The sequence below is a fragment of the Salmo trutta genome, chromosome 17 (assembly GCF_901001165.1).
Source record: "Salmo trutta chromosome 17, fSalTru1.1, whole genome shotgun sequence".
Lineage (NCBI taxonomy): Eukaryota > Metazoa > Chordata > Actinopteri > Salmoniformes > Salmonidae > Salmo > Salmo trutta.
Genome location: NC_042973.1, coordinates 23906395 through 23933682, shown reverse-complemented (window position 1 = coordinate 23933682; position 27288 = coordinate 23906395). Strand labels below are relative to the sequence as shown.

The 27288-nt window shown below is 40.8% G+C and overlaps 1 pseudogene; it reads left to right on the top strand.

Annotated features, from left to right (window-relative positions):
• The first annotated feature begins 6558 nt into the window (after window positions 1-6558).
• Window positions 6559-27288, top strand: part of LOC115151336 (DNA topoisomerase 1-like) — a 37111-nt pseudogene continuing 16381 nt past the window's right edge.

Sequence of the window (27288 nt, the reverse complement as noted above, 5' to 3'; positions counted from 1 at the left end):
ACTGAAGTCCACAAGCAAAGGGAAAGGGTGAGAGGAGGAGAGCGTGTAGATAGTTGTGAGAAATAATTATATATGTGTGTGTGTGTGTGTGTGTGTGTGTGTGTGTGTGTGTGTGTGTGTGTGTGTGTGTGTGTGTGTGTGTGTGTGTGTGTGTGTGTGTGTGTGTATACACTTAAGGGTGTACTCACTTTTGTTGCCAGCGGTTTAGACATTAATGGCTGTGTGTTGTGTTATTTTGAGAGGACAGCAAATTTACACTGTTATACAAGCTGTACACTCACTACTTTACATTGTAGCAAAGTGTAATTTCTTCAGTGTTATCACATGAAAAGATATACTCAAATATTTACAAAAATGTGAGGGGTGTACTCACTTTTGTGAGATACTGTATATATATATATATAATATTATTCCATTATTTCTACATTGCACTTTCTTCCACTACAAATCTACCATTCCAGTGTTTTACTTTTTTTGCCTTTACCTCCCTTATCCCACCTCATTTGCTCACATTGTATATAGACTTATTTTTCTATTGTATGTTTGTTTTACTCCATGTGTAACTCTGTGTTGTATGTGTCGAACTGATTTGCTTTATCTTGGCCAGGTCGCAGTTGTAAATGAGAACTTGTTCTCAACTTGCCTACCTGGTTAAATAAAGGTGAAATAATAAAAAATAAAAATATATATATACGTGTCAGATCGTGGCCCTTAGTTCACCTCACGCGTATGGAAAGCGTTCATGGAACACCTGGGGTCATGGTCAGTCTCACCTCCGGGTACCGTCCTCAAGCTAATGGGCAGGTGGAGAGGCTCAATCAGGAAGTGGGCAGATTCCTGAGGTGTTACTGTCAGGACCGGTCGGGGGAGATCTACCTTGGGCTGAGTACGTGCAGAATTCCCTCCACTTACCTCACTCCTTTCCAGTGCGTGTTGGGGTACAGTTGAAGTCAGAGGTTTACAGACAACTTAGCCAAATACGTTTAAATTCAGTTTTTCACAATTCCTGACATTTAATCCTAGTAAATATGTCCTGTCTTAGGTCAGTTAGGATCACCACTTTATTTCTTGAATGCGAAATGTCAGAATAATAGTAGAGGGATTTATTTCAGCTTTTATTTCTTTCATCACATTCCCAGTGGGTCAGAAGTTTGCATACACTCAATTAGTGTTTGCTAGCATTGCCTTTAAATAGTTTAACTTGGGTCAAATGTTTTGGGTAGCCTTCCACAAGCTTCCCACAATAAATTGGGTGAATTTTGGCCCATTCCTCCTGACAGAGCTGGTGTAACTGAGTCAGGTTTGTAGGCCTCCTTGCTCGCACACGCTTTTTCAGTTCTGCCCACATATTTTCTATGGGATTGAAGTCTGGGCTTTGTGATGGCCACTCCAATACCTTGACTTTGTTGTCCTTAAGCCATTTTGCCACAACTTTGGAAGTATGCTTGGGGTCATTGTCCATTTAGACGACCCATTTGCGACCAAGCTTTAACTTCCTGACTGATGTCTTAATGTTGCTTCAAAATATCCACATAATTTTCCTTCCTCATGAAGCCATCTATTTTGTGAAGTGCACCAGTCCCTCCTGCAGCAAAGCACACCCACAATATGATGCTGCCACCCCCATGCTTCACGGTTGTGATGGTGTTCTTCGGCTTGCAATCCTCCCCCTTTTTCCTCCAAACATAACGATGGCCATTATAGCCAAACAGTTCTATTTTTGTTTCATCAGACCAGAGGACATTTCTGCAAAAAGTACGATCTTTGTCCCCATGTGCAGTTGCAAACCGTAGTCTGGCTTTTTTATTGCGGTTTTGGAGCAGTAGCTTCTTCCTTGCTGAGCTGCCTTTCAGGTTATGTCGATATAGGACTCGTTTTACTGTGGATATAGATACTTTTGTACCTGTTTCCTCCAGCACAAGGTCCTTTGCTGTTGTTCTGGGATTGATTTGCACTTTTCGCACTAAAGTACGTTTATCTCTAGGAGACAGAATGTGTCTCCTTCCTGAGCAGTATGATGGCTGCGTGGTCCCATTGTGTTTATACTTGCGTACTATTGTTTGTACAGATGAACGTGGTACCTTCAAGCTTTTGGAAATTGCTCCCAAGGATGAACCAGACTTGTGCAGTTCTACCTTTTTTTTCTGAGGTCTTGGCTGATTTCTTTTGATTTTCCCATGATGTCAAGCAAAGAGCCACTGAGTTTGAAGGTAGGCCTTGAAATACATCCACAGGTACACCTCCAATTGACTCAAATGATGTCAATGAGCCTATCAGAATCTTCTAAAGCCATGATGACATTTTTTGGAATTTTCCAAGCTGTTTAAAGGCACAGTCAACTTAGTGTATGTAAACTTCTGACCTACTGGAATTGTGATACAGTGAATTATAAGTGAAATAATCTGTCTGTACACAATTGTTGGAAAAATTACTCTTCATGCACAATGTAGATGTCCTAACCGACTTGCCAAAACTATAGTTTGTTAACAAGAAATTTGTGGAGTGGTTGAAAAATGAGTTTTAATGACTCCAACCTAAGTGTATGTAAACCTCCGACTTCAACTGTATCAGCCGGCACTGGCACCTTGGCATCCGAGCCAGACAGAGGCCCCTGCTGTTGACAAGTGGTTTCAGCTCTCTGAGGAGCCTGGAAAGCTGAGCACACTCGTCTCCAGTGGGCCATTCGTCGGCACAAGGAACAGGCCGACCGCCACCACAGTGAGGCGCCTGTCTTCTCTCCAGTCGACCAGGTCTGGCTCTCCACCCGGAACCTACCCCTCTGTCTGCCCTGCCGGAAGCTGAGCCCATGGTTTGTGGGGCCGTTTAAAGTCCTGAGGAGGGTTAATGAGGTTACGTACTGTTTGCAATTCCCTGCTGATTACCACATTAACCTGACTTTTCATGTTTCTCTCCTCAGGCCAGTGATGCCTGGTCTCCTTTGCTGAGGGTGGACCCTGTGACGCACCTCCTCCTCCTTTGGACATCGAGGGAGGTCCGGCGTACTTGGTCCGTGAAATGAAGTCCTGGTCCGAGGCGTCGGGCGGGGCGTCTCCAGTACCGCATCGTTTGGGAGGGGTACGGCCCAGAGGAGCGGTGCAGGGTTCCTGCGGTGGACATCCTGGACTCCTTCGCTGACCAGGGATTTTCACTGTCGGTGCCCTGACCGACCTGCACCGCATCCCTGTTGTCCCCGAGGCTGGTGTTGTCCCCCTGCAGTGCGCAGAGGGGTACTGTCACGGATCTCCTCGGTACTGCTGCTTATTCCGTTCACCAGCTCCAGAGGTCTGCGTCACTGAACTGGATTCATTACCACCAACCATGGACTGTCTTGTCTCATTACGCACACCTGGTTCCCATTCCCCCTGATTAGTATGTTTATATATGTGTCCTCTGTTCCCCATTGTCCTTGTCGGTTATTGTTACCATGTCCGTTGGTCTTGTGAGCACCTGTGCTGTTGTTTCGGCTTCCATGCTACGTGTTATTGTGCACTTGTTTTACGGGTCTCGTCCCGTGTATTATTTAGAGGTTTACACCTCGCTCCTTTCTTTGGAGAAAATAAAAAACCCTATTACATATTCCTGCGCTTGTCTCCTATCATTATACAGTGTGATACATATACAAATGTAAGCAAGGTTTGAAATAATGTTTTAGTTGAATGTTAAATCTGTTTGGGCTTTTTGCGGTCAATTTGCAGTCTACAAATGATTTGTAATTGTGTTCTGGCCCCGCGACCATCCGCTCAAGAAAATAATCTGCCCGCGGCTGAATCTAGTCGGTGATCCCTGTTTTATAGGCTAATATGTGCAATGTCGATCTCAGTAACACATCAGCCAAAGGCATCCAGAAATTTGACTTCCTCACTATCTCCAAGACCCAAGTTAATAGTACACATACTGTATATTGCACTAGCTAGGTCTAATCTGAAACATGTTCACTTAATATTCACTCTTTTTTTTATCTCATTATGTAAAGATGGTCTTTGCATGCAGGTAGTCAGTCTCACTATCTTTTCCACCCATTGCATTCAACCTTTCTTAATGGCTTCTATCCTTCAACGATTACAGTTAACTGCAACATCACAATCAACATCTGGCTATTGTTGTACACATCACAATTCTGCAGTGTAGACACGCCTTTCATGCTGCAAAATTCTTTAGACAAATTAAGCCTCTAACCAAACGAGACGCACCAGCAATTGTAAATCTAGCAACGTGCTAGAGTGAGTGAGTGGGTGGGCGCCTGCATTCATTACCCAGAGTAGGGTACTCCATCTTTATATGAATAAATTAATTCACCTTGATATCTGATGCATTATATGAGCAGACAAATGAATCCAGAGTCATCCGTCACTGGCGAGTGTAATTAATGGGACGAAAGAAAATAAAAACACCTGTAAGCATGACTGGCAGCAGCCTTCTGTGACAGGCCATGATAACATTTCATAGCAGACTGGAGTTAAGTTGGAGGTTACCAACTCAGGGGGAGAGAAATATGACACACCTGGGGAGTTAAATAACCTATATTTTTCTCCCTATCCCTCTGCTTTGTTTGACAGTACAAAACCCAAGAAGGAAGGAACTAAAGCCACAGAGGAGTTTCAGTGGGCAGAAAAAGGTCAATCACTTTGTCTTAAAGCATACACTACATATTGTAACAGTTTGTTTGTGTTTGTATTAGCCTAATAGTGATGTAAGTAGTGCTATCAGCAGGAGCAGCTACAGTAGCAGCAGCATTTTGACCTAAATCACCACTGCTACAGTTTATGTCATTTACATTTGACATTTGTAATGCTGGATAGTTTTTCCTGAACAATATGACCCCCAGTTGCATCTTCTCAGTCTGTGCTGCCAGCATGTCCCTGTGTGAACCCCATGTTGGTTGATTTCAGAAGCTCCCCAAACCAACTAGATTGGAATGGATTTCCTGATACTGTACTTCGACTGGTGCCCAAGGTCCATTACCCTCATACTGCATTTCTAAATATAGGGAAAGGGGTTTTCACTTCCATCCTACGATTTATTTTGGTGTTTTTGATTGAAATGTAACATTTTTCACGGTCCTTGGCAGGCCTTTGTTAGTTGTGTGTGGCAATTTACTTAGTAAATTATTTAGTTCTTCATCATGTAGCCTAATTATGTAGTAGTTAAAAATACCACTTTGCCGTTTCTGTTCAGTGAGAGTATAGTATATAATAATATGCTGAGATCTGACATGTTTTTTGTTTGTTTTCCCTCTATATTTTTGATTTATTTAACTAGGCAAGTCAGTTATGAACAAATTCTTATTTTCAATGACGGCCTAGGAACAGTGGGTTAACTGCCTTGTTCAGGGGCAGAACGACAGATTTTTACCTTGTCAGCTCAGGGATGCGATCTTGCAACCTTTCAGTTACTAGTCCAATGCTCTAACCACTAGGCTACCTGCCACCCTATTAGGTCAAGTCTGTCAAAACAGAGAGCACGGAGAGTTTTGATGACTACAGTATGTGAGATTGGCATTTTCCTCTGACACTGCGTCTTATTAACAATATTAGTGATGAGAGGGCCAGCTAATTGTCATGGCCCTACTCACGTAGCATTTCTGTTGCAGTTGAGTGGCTTGATATCACTCAGAATGTGTCACATCAGCACCTTACTGCTGCCATTGGAAATTAGTTTTAATCCATTAACATTTCAAATTGAATCACTTTTTTCCCCCTTTCTTCCGGAGGTGATGGAAATTAATTATTGTGATTTGGATGTCCAAGAGCCTGCAGGATCCATTCCCATTTTTCAGGGAGCGTTGGCTGTCTCTCAGAAAATTGATTTATTGCTGTATTGAAGAAAAATATCTGTGACTTGTCAGAAAAGCAATAAATGAGCATCCGTCATTTTCTGAGTGGATGAACGGTGGGGGTCTAGGCTGGGTTTGAAAGGTGTGGTTTGGTCCTGGGCCTGTAGCATACAATCCACTACAGATAACAGGGGTGGCAGATTGTATCGATTTTGCTATGTGTTTTTCTGACTTAGTCACACTGACAAAGTGAATGACATAATATGTTTATCCACTGTTTTTGACTTACTCAGGCTGGTTCTGCCTTACAGACAAACCTATCGGCATCATGTGACATTTTCCTAATCCTCATTCCCTTCCATCCAACCATGTGAAATTAAGTACTACTGTAATTTAGTGGCAGTGGTGGTTGTAATGTTTTTATCTATTCATTTGGTGCATTTCCTTACCACTTCGAAGCCATACTGCAGGGAAATTCAAGCTTGCCATCCTGTAATGATTATTATTTCTAATTGCCATCATTATACCATCATCATCAGGCCTTTCTCTATAATGTTGTTTAATCACTGTAATTATGTCATTACGTGTGGTCACTGAATCATCATTGTGTACTTTTGGATTGAGTTATTACTCTAAGGATAGCCAGGTCTTAATGGAAAATAAAAGGGGACCTCAGCAGGATGTGGGTCTGCTTTCCAACCAGCTTGCTATGTGAGTGAAAGTGACAGATTAAGGGCTGTCATTGTTCAGAGTGTCTCTGCTCGCTCATCAGGTTTCATTTGGCTATGAAAGCAGATGGAGACTTTGTGCCAGAGAAGAGGGGGGACAAGAGGAAAAGGCAGGAGGAGGATGAGCCCATGGAGGGTCCCTCATGTTCCACTACAACCCCAATGTGAGTGGGTCTCCTTATTATATGTTAGCCCTCACTCGCTCATTCAATAACCCTAAGTTCTGACTAACACACCACTACCTGTTGGAGGTGTGCAAATAGTGTTGTGCATTTTTGCTGTCCTCAGGTTAAAGAAGAAACTGACAGAGGAGGATGAGGGTGCCGGGGCACAGAGAAGGTGGGGATAAAGAAAGAGAATGTAGACATCCTCCCTGAGCAGGGGAGCAGGCAAATGTTCTAGTCCTCAGCTGGTTGTGTAGTTGCATCATTTTTTCCACTTTACTCACATCAACAAGAATTTGAGCCAAGTGTTGTATTTTATTGTATTCACAAACATTACCAAGGTAAGATGTTAGGGCTTGGAGCATATGACTCAGATGGGTATAGCTGAAATTACAAAGATGCTTCCTTTTGTATGAAATGCTGTGAACATTTTGGGAAAGTGTACAATGGGCTTACTGATTGTCTAAATGATCTACTGTGTAAGTTGTCTTGTTTCTGTGGTGCTGTCCTAGTCTCACAGAAGCCTAAGAAAAAGTAGGGGGAGCATCCAGTCACTACAAAGAAGAATAAGTCAAAGGAAGAGATTGAGGCGGCAAAAGCATTGAAGATCAAAACAAGAGAAGAAGAGGAGCAGCAGTGCTGGAGATTGGGGTTTGTTTTTCTACAGTATATGCTGAATATGTGGGAGGTGGATGTATGCACAGTATATTAAAAAAAGGTCTCATTCTGAAACACTCTTGTCCCTCAGGTGTGAAGAGGAGAAGTACATTATGAGGACGGAGTCAAGTGGAAGTTTCTGGAGCACAAGGATGCCTTTTTCACCCCGTAGTGCCAGCCTCTCCCAGATGACATCCCCTTCTACTACAATGGTCAGTACAGCCCTGGTGGTTTGAAGACCTTATACTCACCCCCTCAGATCATCAACAATTTAGAAGTAAACACACAACACGTATCAAAGACAGGCCATGCACTCAAAAGATCTAAGTAGCTCTCCTACTGCATGAGAGTTGAGTTATGAAGCCCCCTTTAGACTCTCCACATTCTGTCTGGGTCAGATTAAAAGTTGAATGTTGTTGACACTTTCTCTTCTATCTACGACACTGGGGAGAACCCTCCCTTTCATCATTCACCCCAGAAGGTTGTTCCTGAACTCTGTATTGATTTGCATGGATCAACAGCGGCCCAGAAAGGATCAGCCTCTTTATTTAGGGCATACAGCCCGGGGATGTGTCTGGCTGGCTGGATCAAACATTTTGATTGAGAACCATAGTTTTTACATTTTCTCCCCATAGTGCAGCCCCAACAGCTCCCATATAAAATAGTATGTTTAATCACTGTGTGTGTAGTGAAATCCCTCCCTGGGTCCAGGCCTCCATAGCTGACTCCATCGGATTGGTCTAAAATGTAAATCCACAGCCGCTCACTGCAGGCCTCAGCCTCTCTCTCTAGGTATTGATTGGCCAGCTGAGCCTGCTCCTAGGGGACCTATGGGGATGATATGGCACATTTGGTTATACAGATGAGTGACCAAATCAGCTAAATCTGTTTGACTGTGATCCTGGCTCAGTTGACATTGTTTTTAATGAGTGACTTTGATGATATCAGAGGTCACAGCGCCTCTTGTCCCTTCAGTTACACATAAAGAGGTGCCGGTCCGACCTCCAACTATGAGAAAATGACAAGGGCACGTTTTACAGTGTTTGCACCTTTTTGTTTCAGACTAATAAAAGACAAAGAAGTAAAGCTCTGTACAAAATTATTATACAGTGCCTTAAGAAAGTATTAACATCCTTTCCACATTTTGTTGTTACAGCCTGAATTAAAATATTTATTAAATTGAGATTTTGTGTCAATGTCAAAGGGGAATTATGTTTTTAGACATGTTTACAAATTAATTACAAATGAAAAGCTGAAATGTCTTGAGTCAAAAAGTATTCAACCCTTTTTGTTATGGCAAGCCTAAATAAGTTCAAGAGTAAAAATGTGCTTAACAAGTCACGTAATAAGTTGCATGGACTCGCTTTGTGTGCAATAATAAACATTATTTTTTCATGAGTACCTCATCTTTGTACCCCAGGTCCCTCAGTTGAGCAGTGAATTTCAAACAGATTCAACCGCAAAGACGAGGGAGGTTTTCAAATGCCTCTGAAAGAATGGTACCTATTGGTAGATGGGTAAAGGAAAAGAAAAAAGCAGACATTAAATATCCCTTTGAGCATGGTGAACTTATTAATTACACTTTGGATGGTGTACCCAGTCACTACAAAGATACAAGCGTCCTTCCTAACTAAGTTGCCGGAGAGGAAGGAAGTCGCTCAGGCATTTCACAATGAGGCTAATGGGGATTTAAAACAGAGTTTAATGGCTGTGATGGAAGAAACTGAGGATGGATCAACAACATCGTAGTTACTCCACAATACTAACCTAAATGACAGAGTGAAAATAAAAAATATTTCAAAACATGCACCCTGTTTGCAATAAGGCACTAAACTAAAACTGCAAAGAAATTTGGCAATAAAAAATTAACTTCATGTCCTGATTACAAAGTGTTGTGTTGGATTTTCCCCAAACATATCACTGAGTACCACTCTTCATATTTTCAAGCATGGTGATGGCTGCATCTTGTTATGGGTATGCTTGTCATCGGCAAGGACTTGGGAGTTTTGGGGGGGATAAAAAGGAACATAATAGAGCTAAGCACAGGCAAAATCCTAGAGGAAAAGGTTGCCTGCTTTCCAACAGGTTGCTTGCTTTCCAACAGACACAGAGACAAATTCATCTTTCAGCAGGACAATCACCTAAAACACAAGGCCAAATATACACTGGAGTTGCATACAAATCATAAAAATAATCATCACTTAAATCATCACTTAAATCATCTTGAAAATCTATGGAAAGACTTGAAAATTGCTGTCTAGCACTCAAGAACCAACTTAACAGAGCTTGAAGATGTTTTTTAAGAATGGGCAAATATTGTACAATCCAGGTGTGCAAAGCTCTTAGAGACTTACCCAGAAAGACTCACAGCTATAATCCCTATCAAAGGCGATTCTAACATGTATTGACTCAGGGGTGTGAATACTTATGTAAATTAGATATTTCTGCATTTCACTTTCAAAGCATTTGCAAACATTTCTAAAAACATGTTTTCACTTTGTCATTGTAGGGTATTGTGTGTCGATGGGTGAGAATGTTTTTTTTTAATCCATTTTGAATTCTGGATGTAACACAACAAAATGTGGAATAAGTTGGGGGTATGAATACTTTCTAAAGGCACTGTATAGCGTTTTTCGCCTTTAGCACATGCGAGGTGCTAATCGAAAATATAGCTCAACTAAGATCAACATTTTATTGATCTTATTGAACTGTGTATGCTTGTTCTCCAGGTAAAGCTGTGAAGCTGAGCCTTGCTGCAGTGGAAGTGACCCTGTTCTTTGTTCAAATGCTTGACCATGAATATGCCACCAAAGACGTGTTCTGAAACAACAAGGACTGGAGGAAGATGAGAAGGGAAGGAGGGAGAGATAGCCTAGAGAGACTAGCCCTTGAAAATTGCACAACTTATTGGTATGGCAGATCTTAAGCCAAAAATAAGAACTATTTTGAATTTGAAGTCTTACAGTGAACCAAACAAGTAGAAGAAGTGGTGGAGAGAGTGAAAGTGGTCATCAGGACACTACTCTTAAACTAGAAAGAGATGTTGAATGTAACAAGATGTAGTGTGACAGACAGGGGTGTGGAGATGGGTGTATGGAGGGGTGTTCTCTGTACACACTCCACCAGGCCCAAAGGCGTACCATGCAGAATTAATTTCGTGCTGCTTAGTGCTCAGTGCTCTTGAAATTTGATTTGTGTAAAGGCATTGATATGCTAATCCAGACAAGTCGCTCCCCGCATTTGAACAAATCCAATTAAACTGTTTTATTATAACAGGAAAACTCTCCTTGCCTGGCTGCCTTCAGTCTCCGCCCCCTCCGCCCCCGCCGCATGTCAATCGTGCTTAGAGGTAGAGTCAGTGACTCCAAGTGTCCATACTGTCGCTAGAGTGTCTGCTCTGGTCCCATCACACACACTGTCTGCACTGAATCTGTATTAGGGAAACTATCACCAGTCTACTAGTGCCATTGGCAATGAAAATTTGGAGTGCTAATACAATGTAGTGTTGTTCAAGCTATTAGAGTCCTGAAATGTCAGGTGTGTGTGTTACTGTTTCTGTATGTTTTTTTTAATTCTTTAGACTGATTTGCAGTGGCGTGTGGTTATGGATGCCAAGAGAAGCCAGGCTTCCCAAAACTCTTTACTGACATACAGTACCAGTCAAAGGTTTGGACACGCCTACTTATTCAAGGGCTTTTCTTTATTTTTATTTTTACTATTTTCTACATTGTAGAATAATAGTGAAGCCATCAAATCTATGAAATAACAGATGGAATCATGTAGTAAACAAAAAAGTGTTAAACAAATAAAAATATATTTTAGATACTTCACTGGAGCTACCCTTTGCCTTGATGACAGCTTTGCACACTCTTGGCATTCTCTCAACCAGTTTTACCTGGAATGCTTTTCCAACAGCCTTGAAGGAGTTCCCATGCATGCTGAGCACTTGTTGGCTGCTTTTCCTTCACTCTGCAGTCCAACTTATCCCAAACCATCTCAATTGGGTTGAGGTCAGGTGATTGTGGAGGCCAGGTCATCTGATGCAGCACTCCATCACTCTCCTTCTTGGTCAAATAGCCCTAACACAGCCTGGAGGTGTGTTGGGTCATTGTCCTGTTGAAAACCAAATTATAGTCCCACTAAGCGCAAATAAAATGGGATGGCGTATCGCTGCAGAATTCTGTGGTAGCCATGCTGGTTAAGTGTGCCTTGAATTCTAAATAAATCACTGACAGTGTCACCAGCAAAGCACTCCCACACCATCACACCTCCTTCTCCATGCTTCACTGTGGGAACAACACATGCGGAGATCATCCGTTCACCTACTCTGCATCTCACAAAGACACGGCGGTTGGAACCAAAAATCTCACATTTGGACTCATCAGACCAAAGGACAGATTTCCACCAATCTAATGTCCAATGCTCATGTTTCTTGGCCCAAGCAAGTCTCTTCTTATTTTTGGTGTCCTTTAGTAGTGTTTTTTTTAAGCAATTCGACCATTTGGCATGTCAAATTGTCAGAGACTCCAGTCACCCAAGTCATAGACTGTTTTCTCTGCTACCGCACGGCAAGCGTAACCGGAGCGCCAAGTATAGGACCAAAAGGGTCCTTAACAGCTTCTACCTCCAAGCCATAAGACTGTTGAATAAATAATCAAATGGCCACCGGACTATTTACATTGACCCCCCCCCCCCCCCATTTGTTTTGTACACTGCTGCTACTTGCTGTTTATTATCTATGCATAGTCACTTCACCCCTACCTACATGTACAAATTACCTCAATTAACCTGTACCCCCGCACACTGACTCGGTACCGGTACCCCCTGTATTGTTAATTTATTGTGTTGCTTTTTATTATTTTTTACTTTACTTTATTTGGTAAATATTTTGTTAACTCTTCTTGAACTGCGCTGTTGGTTAAGGGCTTGTAAGTAAGCATTTCACGGTAAGGTTTACACTTGTTGTATTCGGCGAATGTGACAAATCATGTTTGATTTGATTTGAAGGCCTGATTCACACAGTCTCCTCTGAACAGTTGATGTTAAGATGTGTCTGTTACTTGAACTCTGTGAAGTATTTATTTGGGCTGCAATTTCTGAGGCTGGTAACTCTAATGAACTTATCCTCTGCAGGAGAGGTAACTTTGGGTCTTCCTTTCCTGTGGCGGTCCTCATGAGATTCAGCTTCATCATAGCGCTTGATGGTTTTTGTGACTGCACTTGAAGAAACTTTAAAAGTTCTTGAAATTTTCCAAATTGGCTGACCTTCATGTCTTATGATGGACTGTTGTTTCTCTTTGCTTATTTGAGCTGTTCTTGCCATAATATCAACTTTATATTTTACCAAATAGAGCTATCTTCTGTACACCACCCCTACCTTGTCACAACACAACTGATTGGCTCAAACGCATTAAGGAAAGAAATTACACAAATTAACTCTTAACAAGGCACACCTGTTAATTCAAATGTATTGCAGGTGACTACCTCATGAAGCTTGTTGAGAGAATGCCAAGAGTGTGCAAAGCTGTCATCAAGGCAAAGGGTGGCTACTTTGAAGAATCTAAAATATATTTTGATTTGTTTTAACACTTGTTTGGTTACTACTTGATTCCATAGGTGTTATTTCATAGTGTTGATGTCATCACTATTATTCTACAATTTAAAAAAGAATACAAATTTTAATAAACCTGGAATGAGTAGATGTGTCTAAACTTTTGACTGGTACTGTATATATATTTTTCAAATAATTTATCTGTCGTCTCTCTGTGTTTCAGAATTGTCCTAGAATTCGCAAGATACTGAATGTATCTCACTGGAGAAAGTATCAGAGCGAGCGAAACAGTGCCCCTCTGTCTCTGTGTAGGCCTTCTATCTGATGCTGTGTGTTCAAAAAGAGTATGACATTGTTACCACCCGTAGCATTGAATGCAAGGGAAACAAGTGGCCATTTGGTTTCCCTTGATAAAAATGAAATAATAGCCAATAAGCCAAAACTGAATGAGCTCAACTGTGAAGGGTCCTGGTGCACCAAAACACATTGTTAAGGGAAGCCAGTTTGGATTTGGCTTCTCACCAATCACAAGCCGAACGTCGTTTACATAATTTTTTATTTTGAATTGTTGCATCTCGTTGTGTCGTTGTCCTCTAGTGGCTAGCTAGCTAGCTAGCTAAAATCATCCCTTTCCTAAATTCGCCATGGATGGAGATAGGGATTTGGATTTGTGGTGTTGCTTAATGCTCCATAATGATTATAACAGAGATTCTGATCTAACCATAAATGAATACATTGTGCCCCTAGCCTGAGAGGATGGCCTACGTGTAGCTAGATGTAGTAGGCTAATGTTAACTAGCTGGCCTGCCGCATCTTTGCCCATGAAAGGAAGTTAGGCTGGCGAGCAAGCATTTTAGCCAGGTAGCCTAGGACAACTAGCCCTAAAGGCGTGTACTGTGTGACAGTCATGAAAGAGAGGAGGATGGCATTGATGTTACTGGGTGAGTCAACATATTGTATTACAGTTGGGCGCGTACACACAGAAATCAGTATCATGAGCAGCCATATCATATTTAGTTCACGTAGATTGGACTAAATCATTTTGGGGATTTTAGTTGTCACTGTACTAAGCATAGGTGATTTGATGATGTCGAAATATTGAAGTTGAAATGGTGCTAGAATAGTGGAGGCAACTCCTGTTTTCTTTGCGACTTGCTGTAACTCTCCATGGTTCTAAATCGGGCATTCCCAAACTCTTTTGGCCCACGACCCAATTTTGATATCTCAAAATTCTCATGCCCCCAACCATGTGAAAGAAAAATAGAATTAACAACCAATGTTTACTTTTTTAATTGGGGTTATGGCTGTCAATTGCAAAACATTCTAACAGTATTTCTGATTGTATTATCAACTCACCATCATATACTTTTAATGTGGGGCTATGACAGTCAATTTCAAATTAGTTTGACAAAATTTCTCACCACCACTAATGAGATGGGTGTGCTTGATGCATGTTGCGTCGGAGATTCTCGCGGTCAGCGGGCATGGTTGACCCTGCGCACCTCATCTCTCCTGTCACGTCCAACCTGGATCAATATTTGTTTTTAATGCTGATGAGATGTCGTCTGCATTAAAAACAATGTCAAATGAGCCAGGATCACAGTCAACTGAGCCAGGATCACAGACAAACAGATTTTGCTGATTTGGTCACTCATCTGTGTAATTTTTTGTATTTCCCCTGCATGCTTGTGTTCAGTTCGTTCAGTTTCCCAAATATGTCTGTTACATAGACAAGGAGATACATTTTATTTGAATTACTCAAAGTATACAAATACTGTTTTATACATTCATTGCGAATGACAACAGTTCCTCTCTCTCTCTCTTAATTAATTAAAACAATATTTCTAACACTCCCCCTCGATAACCACCAAGACTTGGTGTGAGTCAGAACATTGTCATGCTCTGATACCATATCTCCACATAGTTTTGTGAACAGGCATACGCAATGTAGTTTACAATCAAAGTTACCTGCTGCATATCTCCGAGATCTGCGCTCAGCTCTTTTGCCACCAGTTGCTCTCTGTTTATCCATTATAGATCAGTGGTTGTATCATACAATGAGTCCATATGGCAGAGGGAGACACATTCATAAATCTTCTTAAGGTTAGACGTCCCTCTAGCGGGACAACTTCCGGGGGAACTGGAGGGCGCGCAATTCAAATAAACAATCATAAAAATTATGGAAATTAAACATTTAGGAACATACAAGTGTCTTATATCGGTTAAAAGCTTAAATTCTTGTTAATCTAATTGCACTGTCCGATTTACAATAGGCTTTACAGCGAAAGCATGCCATGCGATTGTTTGAGGATGGCACCTCACATCAAAATATTTTTCCACCGGCAGAGGTTTCATAAATTCACAAATAGCAATTAAATATTCACTTACTTTTTGAAAATCTTCCTCTGATTTGTCATCCAAAGGGTCCCAGCTATAACATGTAGTGTCGTTTTGTTAGATAAAATCCTTCTTAATATCCCAAAAAGTCAGTTTAGTTGGCGCCATCGATTTCAGTAATCCACTCGTACAACATGCCAAGATAGGAATCCGAAAATCTTCCCCTAAACTTTGTTTCAACAAGTCAAAATACACTTCTATTTAATCCTCAGATACCCTAAAATATTATTAAACTATAATATTTCATACGGAAAGAAGCATGTTCAATAGGAAAACGATATTAGCAGGTGCGTGTTCTCTTCCTCACACTTGCATACACGAATTTCCAAGTCTGTATCCCTGTAGTAAAACATATTATTTTTCCTCGTTTTGGAAGAAACAAGCCTGAAACCTTTACCATTGAGTGCTGACACCCAGTGGAAGCCATAGGAATTGCATCCTGAGAGCTAGATTTCCGAATGCCCTATACTTTCCATTGTAAGAGCATGGGCTCTCAAAAAAAAAGAAATTATGGTGCTTTTTCTTTGGATTTTCTCCTCCCGACTTATTTTAACATTTCTACAAACTTCAATGTGTCATCTTTCAATTGGTACCAAGTATATGCATATCCTGGCTTCAGGGCCTAAGCAACAGGCAGTTTACTTTGGGCATGTCAGTCAGGCGGAAATGGAGAAAAATAGACCCTATCCTGAAGAAGATATAGAGTGTAGAGACCTGCCCACTGTCCCGTGATTGATGGAGCCCCATCTGTGCAAAAGCCCACCATTCGATCCCATGGAATCGGTTTTTCGTCAAAATAGCCACGCAGCACACTGAACATCCCCTGTGCCGTGTCATCCTCGAGAATCGTGTGACAGAACAATATGTCCTCTTGAATAGCATCCCCGAACAAAAGTCAATGCATGGGCATCTCGGCCCTTACAGCTAACGTCCATTTGGAGCGCATAAGGTGGGGAGTTTTTGAATCGTATGTTCTGGGGCTGTTTTTCATGGTCGGGCTAGGCCCCTTAGTTCCAGTGAAGGGAAATCTAAACGCTACAGCATACAATGACATTCTAGACGATTCTTTGCTTCAAACTTTGTGGCAACAGTTTAGGGAAGGCCCTTTCCTGTTTCAGCATGACAATGCCCCCATGCACAAAGCGAGGTTCATAAAGAAATGTATGTCGAGATCGGTGTGAAAGAACTTGACTGGCCTGCACAGAACCCTGACCTCAACTCCATCGAACATCTTTGAGATTAATTGTAATGCCGACTGCGAGCCAGGCCTAATCGCCCAACATCAGTGCCCGACCTCACTAATGAGCTTGTGGCTGAATGGAAGGAAGTCCCCGCTGCAATGTTCCAACATCTAGTGGAAAGCCTTCCCAGAACAGTGGAAGCTGTTATAGCAGCAAAGGGGGGACCAACTCCATATTAATGCCCATGATTTTGGAATGATATGTTCGATGAGCAGGTGTCCACATACTTTTGGTCGTGTGTGTATGTGTGTGTGTGTGTATATATGTATGTACGTGTGCATAGATGTATGTGTGTGTGTGTATAGATGTATGTGTGTGTGTGTGTGTGTATATATGTTTGTACGTGTGTATAAATGTATGTGTGTGTGTATAGATGTATGTGTGTGTGTGTATAGATGTATGTGTGTGTGTGTGTATATATGTTTGTACGTGTGTATAAATGTATGTGTGTGTGTATAGATGTATGTGTGTGTGTGTGTATAGATGTATGTACGTGTGTATAGATGTATGTATGTGTGTATAGATGTATGTGTGTGTATATGTTTACGTATGTGTGTATGTATTTATGTATATATATATACCTTACCAGTCAAACGTCTGGATACACCTACTCATTCAAGGGTTTTCATTTATTTTTACTATTTTCTACATTTTAGAATATAATAGTGAAGACATCAAAACTATGAAATAACACATATGGAATCATGTAGTAGCCAAAAAAAGTGTTAAACAAATCAAAATATATTTTAAATTATTCAAAGTAGCCACCCGTTGCCTTGATGACAGCTTTGCACACTCTTGGCAATCTCTCAAACAGCTTCACCTGGAATGCTTTTCCAACAGTCTTGAAGGAGTTCCCAAATATGTTGAGCAGTTGTTGGCTGCTTTTCCTTCACTCTGGAGGAGGATGGTCCTCCCCTTCATCCTCTGAGGAGCCTCCACCGATGTGAATGTGTGTGGGTTTTGTATGGGACTATCAATGTAGTGTGTGTGTGAGTGTGTATATGGTTTGTATGTCTAAGTCTAGTCTGGATGGTGAGATACTTCTTTCTCTCCCCACCCCAGGGACTCTTGGGGCATGCCCTTTCAGGCTATGACTTTGCTCTCTCTCTCCCTCTCTGATCATGCTTAGAATAATGCCTTGTAATGCTTGTTAATGCCTTGTAACTTAAGTGTATTACTTGTATGTGAATCCATTCATTTTACAAATTTATTAAATAATACTTGCGTTTAGAATTCCATTCTCAAACAACTGTGCATCTACCAAAGACAAGATATCCTGCGGTATGCCGTAAGGTTTGATAATTAGAATTTGTTGTTGTATATAACTTAATTTCAAAAAATGGTGTGAATGGTTTAGTTCACAGACAGGCAATACTATTCAAAAATTACATACTGTATGTAAAGAAACAAAGAAACAATACAGAAAAAATGTTATAAGCATTATTTATCCTGTCTCCCATCTCCCTCCCCCTTCTTTATAAGTGTGACCCATCCCTATTCACCCTCTCTCCCGCCCTCACCACCCCCTCCTTCCCCCCATGGGCTCTTGTTGTGGATATACTGTAGCTGTGCACGAAACAAAACATCATGGATAACTCATCTTGTATTTGTAAAGATTTTGTGGGAACAAGTCACACACGGATAGAATCAGCCTACATACAGCGATATTAGATACAGATATTCAAAATACAATTAATGAATTCAAACATAATTACATTACATTAACTCATAAGCTTTTGACCTTTTCAATTGCACTTTTAAATGTATCAAATGTTGTTTCCTTGGCGCCATTCACATGAGCTAAAGAGAGCTCTAGTGAAAGGACGCCACGGAAGTTTTGTAGCCATTGAGTTATGCTGAGCTTATGTGGATGTTTCCATCTGGTCACCAACATTCTTTTTGCCTTGGTCAGTCCAGATAACCATACTCGGGAACTGTGAGAGTCTGTGAAGAGTCATCATTCAACAATAGTATATTGGGAAGTTAAGGAATGACAGCACCAACTATCATCGACACAGACCTGGCAACCTGTGACCAGAAGGTCTTCAAACTGGGGCAGTCCCACATCATGTGCATGTAAAATATGTCCCAATATTTATTTGAGAACAGAACAGACAATTTGGAGTAGGAGAAAGTTTAAATTGACAGCATTTCCACATAGTAAAATAACATTTGTGAATTAATTTGTAGTGTATTAGTTGATGATTCAAATTTTGGGAGGATATTGAAATATTGTTCCAGACTCTTTTCCAATCTGTATTCTGTTGGTAGTCTTTAAAATATACAGTTACTATTCCCATTGGTTTATGGAGGACTTCTGGTAGTTAAATTTTTTTTTATATAGATTGGATACAAAACCTTTGTTCTGACTACCTAACAACTCAGCAAGTGGATGGAGTGAGAGTGGTTGACTCCATGAACTCCATAAGTGCGCATAGCGGTTCTTAACTGAAGAAGAAGAAAAAAGACGAACCAGGTAAATTATACATGTTTTTAGGTCATGAAAGGATAATAAATCTTCATCATTCATCATGTCTGAAAGTCTCTGAATTCCTTGTTTAACCATTCTTGAAAAAAATACATATAATTCCCTCTCAAAGGTAAGAAATAAGGAGTTATTTCTAAATATTGATGTTTGGATATGCCATCGGACTTCCCAATTACCAAGTTTTTAAATTTGATGCCAGGTCTGTATTGAGTGAGCAAAGATTGGTCCAAACTGAGTACAACAAAACTTAGGATATAAGGCAGAAAATAGCACATCTTTCAATGTAAATGTTGACACTATATTTTCCTCTATTTCCAACCAAGGAAGACATTTATTTTGATCAAATAATTTCTTAAGTGGGCGGATCACTGAAGACAAAGCATGTAACTTGAAGATTGACCCCCAAAACCTTTGGGTTGCTGGAGTATAGTCCTCTTAATTCTGGGACGTTTCCCTTTCCATTTGATATTTGAGATTTAACTTTTAATATTTTCCCAGTACCCTAATGGCGTGGGCAAAGGAAGCATGCTAACTAAAAAATGTAGTCTAGGCAAGACATTAATTTTGACTATCGAAATCGACCTGATAAAGTTAATGTTAGAATTAACTATCTGTCGAGATCTGCTGTAATTGCAGCTGTAACTTGTTTGTAGTTCTTTAAAACAATTGTATCAGAGAGGGAAAATGTTCAATATCCAGGTATTTAAAATGGGTCACAATTGGTATATTTGATTCTATATTGACATTGAACATTGCTTGGTTAAATGGAAGCATATATTATTTAGAGAGGTTGATCTTGTGGCTTGATACAGTGTACTGCTGAATTGTCTGAATATACACACTGCTCAAAAAAATAAAGGGAACACTTAAACAACACAATGTAACTCCAAGTCAATCACACTTCTGTGAAATCAAACTGTCCACTTAGGAAGCAACACTGATTGACAATACATTTCACATGCTGTTGTGCAAATGGAATAGACAACAGGTGGAAATTATAGGCAATTAGCAAGACACCCCCAATAAAGTGGTTCTGCAGGTGGGGACCACAGACCACTTCTCAGTTCCTATGCTTCCTGGCTGATGTTTTGGTCACTTTTGAATGCTGGCGGAGTCTACAACCCACACAAGTGGCTCAGGTAGTGAAGCTCATCCAGGAGCACTGCGAGAGCCCTGCAAAATGACCTCCAGCAGGCCACAAATGTGCATGTGTCTGCTCCTCCATGAGGGTGGTATGAGGGCCCGACGTCCACAGGTGGGGGTTGTGCTTACAGCCCAACACCGTGCAGGACGTTTGGCATTTGCCAGAGAACACCAAGATTGGCAAATTCGCCACTGGCGCCCTGTGCTCTTCACAGATGAAAGCAGGTTCACACTGAGCACGTGACAGATGTGTCAGAGTCTGGAGACGCCGTAGAGAATGTTCTGCTGCCTGCAACATCCACCAGCATGACCGGTTTGGCAGTGGGTCAGTCATGGTGTGGGGTGGCATTTCTTTGGGGGGCCGCACAGCCCTCCATGTGCTCGCCAGAGGTAGCCTGACTGCCATTAGGTACCGAGATGAGATCCTCAGACCCCTTGTGAGACCATATGCTGGTGCGGTTGGCCCTGGGTTCCTCCTAATGCAAGACAATGCTAGACCTCATGTGGCTGGAGTGTCAGCAGTTCCTGCAAGAGAAAGGCATTGATGCTATGGACTGGCCCGCCCGTTCCCCAGACCTGAATCCAATTGAGCAATTCTGGGACATCATGTCTCGCTCCATCCACCAACACCACGTTACAACACAGACTGTCCAGGAGTTGGCGGATGCTTTAGTCCAGGTCTGGGAGGAGATCCCTCAGGAGAACATCTGCCACCTCATCAGCAGCATGCCCAGGCGTTGTAGGGAGGTCATACAGGCACGTGGAGGCCACACACACTACTGAGCCTCATTTTGACTTGTTTTAAGGACATTACATCAAAGTTGGATCAGCCTGTAGTGTGGTTTTCCACTTTAACTTTGAGTGTGACTCCAAATCCAGACCTCCATGGGTTGATAAATTGGATTTCCATTGATTATTTTTGTCTGATTTTGTTGTCAGCACATTCAACTATATAAAAAAAAAGTATTTAATAAGATTATTTATTTCATTCAGATCTAGGATGTGTTGTTTAAGTGTTCCCTTTATTTTTTTGAGCAGTATACTTACTACATTAGGGAGGGATTGTGGTATATTGTCAAGGTACAATAATATGTTATATACATATAATGACATTTGGTGATACGTGTCCTTATCTGATATTTGCGTTATATCTTGGGATTTATGTATTTTATTTAGCTAAAGGCTCCAGTGATAGGGCATATAGGAGGCTGGACACTGGACAGCAAACTGTGAGGAGCATCGGTTACCCGTCAAGACCATTGCAAAGGGGTTACCATACAATGTTTTTAACATAGTCATAAACATTTTGCCAAATCCCATTTGTTCCATAGTATAGCAGAGGTAGGACCATTTGAGACGGTCAAAGGCCGCCTCTTCATCAAGTGATAGGACTGCACAGGAGGATGGTATACAGTGCCTTCCCGAAAGTATACAGTGCCTTCCGAAAGTATTCAGACCCTTTGCTATGAGACTCGAAATTGAGCTCAGGTGCATTCTGTTTACATTGATCATCCTTGAGATGTTTCTACAACTTGATTGGAGTCCAGCTGTGGTAAATTGAATTTATTGGACATGATTTGGAAAGGCACCCACCTGTCTGTATAAGGTCCCACAGTTGACAGTGCATGTCAGAGCAAAAACCAAGCCATGGTGTCGAAGGAATTGTCCGTAGAGCTCTGAGACATGATTGTGTCAAGGCACAGATCTGGGGAAGTGTACCAAAACATTTCTGCAGCATTGAAGGTCCCCAAGAACACAGTGGCCTCCATCATTCTTAAATGGAAGAAGTTTGGAACCACCAAGACTCTTCCTAGAGCTGGCCACCCGGCCAAACTGAGCAATCGGGGGAGAAGGGCAATGGTCAGGGAGGTGACCAAGAACAAATAAAATTGTCAAATTACGAGACTAGTTGGTTTAGTCACAGAAAAATACAGGAGCCTTACCGCTAACCATGATTGGCTGAGATAATGGATGGGCTGGACATGTCGAGAGATGATTTCAGATTGTTCTGCCATGTAGCGCGCTTCTGTCTATTACATCAGCTGGTCAGTATGTGTAGGTAATGCTTTCTAACACAGCTTTTTTTTAAAGAGATGGGTGGGGCTAAGGCTTAAGAGGGTGTGAACGATGCTGAATGGGTGTAGACAAAGAAGAGCTCTCCAGTAGGTTTACCAAAACATTCAAGGGCCATTTTCTCAAAAGTGGGGTTACAAGTTTATCAACTTACAAAGCAGAATTAATTTCCCGTTGTTCCTCAACTGTAGTGTAAGATATACCATTTTCTAGCTCTGAGTCTCTACTTTTATCCGATATAAAAAACAACTTTCAAATGTTGCTACCTTAAGCGAATCGATCCAGTCGGTCATATTTGATTATTAATATTTCTCTCTCCTTCTCGGCGAAGAAACTGTTCTTCTGTTGACGAGTTGGTAAATATAAAGTGCACTCCACTTCAGTCATATTTTTTTCTTGAGATTTGTTCAAACCAGAAGCAAATGCTATTGTATTGTTTCTAAATAACCATTTAATGGCATCCTACAAGAATCTATTGTCATTCACAGACTCTTTGTTGAGAAGGATAAATCTATGTAAATCAGACCTGAATTGATTACAGAAATCCAAATTTTTAAAGAAAGTGAGATTAAATCTCCACCTTGTGGCACAATTTGGGGCATTGGTTATTGAACATTTGCATGATGCTCAGACCGACATATGTACAATTTCCACCTTCTAAACTGGATGCAGGTACTGTGATGAAAGTTATATATAATCTATCCTTGAAAGTTATTGGTGCCTAGTGGAGAAAAAGGTATATTCTTTCAGCTGTGGATTATGCACTCTCCATATATCTGCTAGTGCAAAATCAGAGACCATATTTCGCAACGCTATGATGGCTGGTGGTGCACTTCCCAATTTGTTAGATTTATCCATTGACGGTGTAACGTCTGCTTTCAACTCACACTCTGAAACACGTAGATCCCCTGAACACAGCTCACTTTCCAATCCACTTTCCAGCTCACACTCTCAAACACATAGATAGCCTGAACGCAGCTCACCCTCCAGATCCCAATCACCTGAATTCTGATCACCTGTGCACACACCTGTATGTCATTATCTCATACCATTATTGTGAGGTATTGTTTGTTTTGTGACACACTTCTATTCGGAGCTCTGTTTTTCCCGTAATTATCCTCACGTGTATGATAGTTTTTGCCTGCCTCACTAACGACACCTTTTGCACATTCCCTGCCTGTACTTTAGCCTTTTTTGACACCCTGTGTATGACCTTCTGCCTTCCCCTGGACCCAGCTACCTACCTCCTCCTGTGTATGACCTTCTGCCTGACCCTGGACCCAGCTACCTGCCTGTGGTCCTTTACAAATAAACACCTGATGCGCCCTGTGCTTGAAACCAGCTTTCTGTTGCCCATCGTGTTCATTACAGTCAGGTTGAGTGTTGTTTCATGTCACCACCCAAGACCACAAGGAAATCAGATATTCCAGAAAGTATTTTGGATAAGGAAACAAAACAAAAAACAATCGTATTTGGGGCATATGCATAAATAAAACAATTTAAAAAATCCAGAAAAAATTTATTTCACATAGGCAATCCTTTCTTCTTGATCATTCTCTTGATCTAATATATGAAATTTGAGATTACGGCGAAACACATAATTACCCCTTTTTCTTTTATTAGTAGCAAACAGACACAAGTTGTTGTTTTCTATTTTACTTAAATCATCCTTCATTATATGAGTTTCCTGGAGCATGGCAATATCTACTCCTTTCCTATTCATATCAAGACAACTAGTATGCTTTTTTTCCATTTATGCCCTGAAAGTTCCAAGAAAGTACACATAACTTAACCATTAACATTTTTGAAAATACTTTGTTGCAAATGTAATAATGAGTACATTCCCATTTTAAAGTAATTTGATGACTAATCAAATCAGCATCGAATATGTAAAAGAACATTTCCCAAAAGCCCTCCCAAATCGCAAATCTTTCCCTACTCTCCCACCTAAAAGGAAAAAATGTGTGATTATATTGCAGTTGTATTATACTCGTAATATCTACAGCATTCATTTCTCGTAGACTCTAACAGCTCTGCATCCAGTTGGAGGACAATAACAAATCGCCCATCCACAGGGCTCCCTCTATTTATTTATTTTGTCCCATAATCTAAGTATCAAATCAATTCTACTGGACTAGAAGAAAAAGATAATGAACAAAATGAAACCATTTATGGTGAAATAAAAATAAATAAATGTAAAACCAAATAATGTTTGTCCAGTTGCTGTTTGATAGGGATACAGTATAAGCCATTCAACAGATCATGAATTGGTCATTACTGCTCCGTTCCCTCGGGGATATTCTTTTAGTGGGTCCCATCTTGGTAGGTCAAAAGAAGAAGAAAATAATTAAAAAAACGAAGTGAATGGAACACCCGGCCACAGAAAGATGGGGTTGAATATAAATAATAATTCAGTCAAGAAAGCAGCCGTGCGCTATAACATGAGAGTAAATCCTATTTTTGAGTGAAATAATGTATCACTTTGTTCTTTTTATATCTGTATTGATTTGTCTATATGAGGACTGACAATACTCAATCAGAAAGATGTGATTATTTCCAACGAGTTAGTTCTGATAGAAGAAAATCAATTATGAATTGCAAAGTCTGTGGCAGATCGTACAAATCGTATTCTGTCATACCTGGGATATTTGTGGGTGTTACATGCTGACCACACCGGCCCACATTGGATGCGCGAGTGTTGCAAAATAAATGTACACATGCATGTTATTCAATCATTGCACCCACACTGCTCACGCACGTCAGCGAGCATCTGCGTAGCCAGGCGCTAAAATAGAACTTCTCCCATCTCCTCATTGGTTTTTAGGAGCATATACCCACGTGGGTGATTGAAAGATTATTAGTATTTTTTATTACCTTTATTTAACTAGGCAAGTCAGTTAAGAACACATTCTTATTTACAATGACGGCCTAGGAACATTGGGTTAACTGCCTTGTTTAGGGGCAGAATGACAGATTTTTACCTTGTCAGCTCGGGGATTTGATCTAGCAACCTTTTGGTTACTGGCCCAACACTTGGCTACCTGCCGCCTCAAGTGAGTTCCACACTCCAGACCAGTTGGTGGTGGTAATGCACCTTAAAGTTGGTTGCCAACCACTGTATAAAGTCCAAAGAAGAAGAAGAAGCCTGAAGGAGAAGAGATTACTAGAAATTAACTCAGTTTACCCTTTTGTCAAATTAGCTACCAACAGGAAGATAGCAAGCTAAATTGCCATAAATGTTTAATGCTTTTCGACCTGTCCCCAAATTAATATAGTTGGTTCAGAGTTCGTTTTTATATTTCAACCTGCATGTCCAGATCGCGTCTGGTGTGGGTGGACAAAATCAACATGCACTAGAGAGCGGTGTGGTCAGCATGCTAGACCGTATTATGCGCCTGTTCATGGGCCCGTGCCCACATGATCAACAATTATGTGCGGCCTACAGGACCGTGGTCGGGGGAGTTGAATCAAGCATTGGCTTGACTTGCCTCTCGTAGGAAGAAGTCCATTGCTAACGTGAAGGTCTTGTTGTTGAAGGTGATCAGCAGCTTTGCCGGGTGAACCACGCCGTACTCAAGTTAGTTTTGCACAGTAGTACTCTCAACTCATTGTAGGTAGCTTACTGTTTCCGTAGCTCTGCAGGTAGATGCTGATCGTCTGTACCTGGTACTTCAGTCTCCCCATCTCTCCCGCCACACAAATAATCATTTGTTTTGCTTTGAAGCTATGTAGCCGTGTTAACATACACCGGTTGCCATTTGTCATAGGTCAGTGTGATGAGGAAGGGGGGACCAAGCTTCTCTTGACCAAAAAGTTAATAGAAAAGTTTTTTTACATTTTACTTGTTTACCAATTCCATGATCGAGTCCAATTATTCGCAAATAGATTTTTTTTGCTGTGGTTTTCTAACACCTATATCTTTTCCTCCAACAACTTATTTGCCATTAGCAATTTATCATAGTTCTTCTCCATCGTTTACAGCCGAGAGTGTAATGCGGTAGCTGAAACCTCGAGATATTTTACTTTTGAGTCACAGTTAGTTACCGTGGTTTGAAGTTTCTCCAGAGTGTCATGGATTTGACTCAATTTGGTGTCCAGAGTGGAGGATATTTCCTTGCGGACAATATCTCTGATCATCTTTGCTAGTGCGTCGGGATCTGTTGGAGTGCTGCGTGTTTTATACAGCATCCGCATGTAGTTTGTTTGCACCAAACACAAGTAAAAAAAATAATTAAGTGAAGCAATACTGTTTCAATTCGTAATCTTGAAAAATAGCGATAGATCTGTCGTGGATGAAGTCTTAATTTGAGGGAATTCTGGGGTATGACCTAAACTCATTCACTGCATGCCACAGGATGGTATCTGACCTTTGTTATTCCTAATCTATGTCAATGACCTTGCTGATGTGTTTTCTACAATACTTCTCATTCACTTTGCTGATTATACCAATTAGATTTTATCACACAATAATTTTGATTCACAAATGAATGAAGCCAACTCACGTATGGCCACGTTTTCAAAAGGGTTCCAGATAATTTGATTATCTTTAAATGTAAAAATATCCAACATTATTATATTCACTTGTAAGAGTAAGAAACATTGTAACAAAAAAAATGGCCAGAATCTCAATTGGTGGGTATGAAATGGAACAAGTCACATCCACTATATAGCTCGTAGTTCTAATTGATGAAAAGTTATCCTGGAAAGATCATACTCAATTTGTCTGTAGCAAAGTGATGAAATCTGCTGGTATCATCAGAAATATTTGTGGTTTGGTTCATCAGGCTTGCTTCCTAACACTATACTACAGCTTAATTTACCCATATCTCATTTACTGTAATATTATCTGGGCCAGGAAATATGTCTCCTACCTACACAAATTACTCATCATACAAAATACATTTGCTAGACTAGCCACCTCCTCTAATTACCTGGCTCCATCTGCACCTTTGTTAAATTAAGAAACTCAGTAACTTGTCTATTTACAACATTAATGTATGCCAATTATGCACTTTCATCTACACATACTCGTACTTCGCAGATAGTTTACCTAAACCCTTCAATGGATGC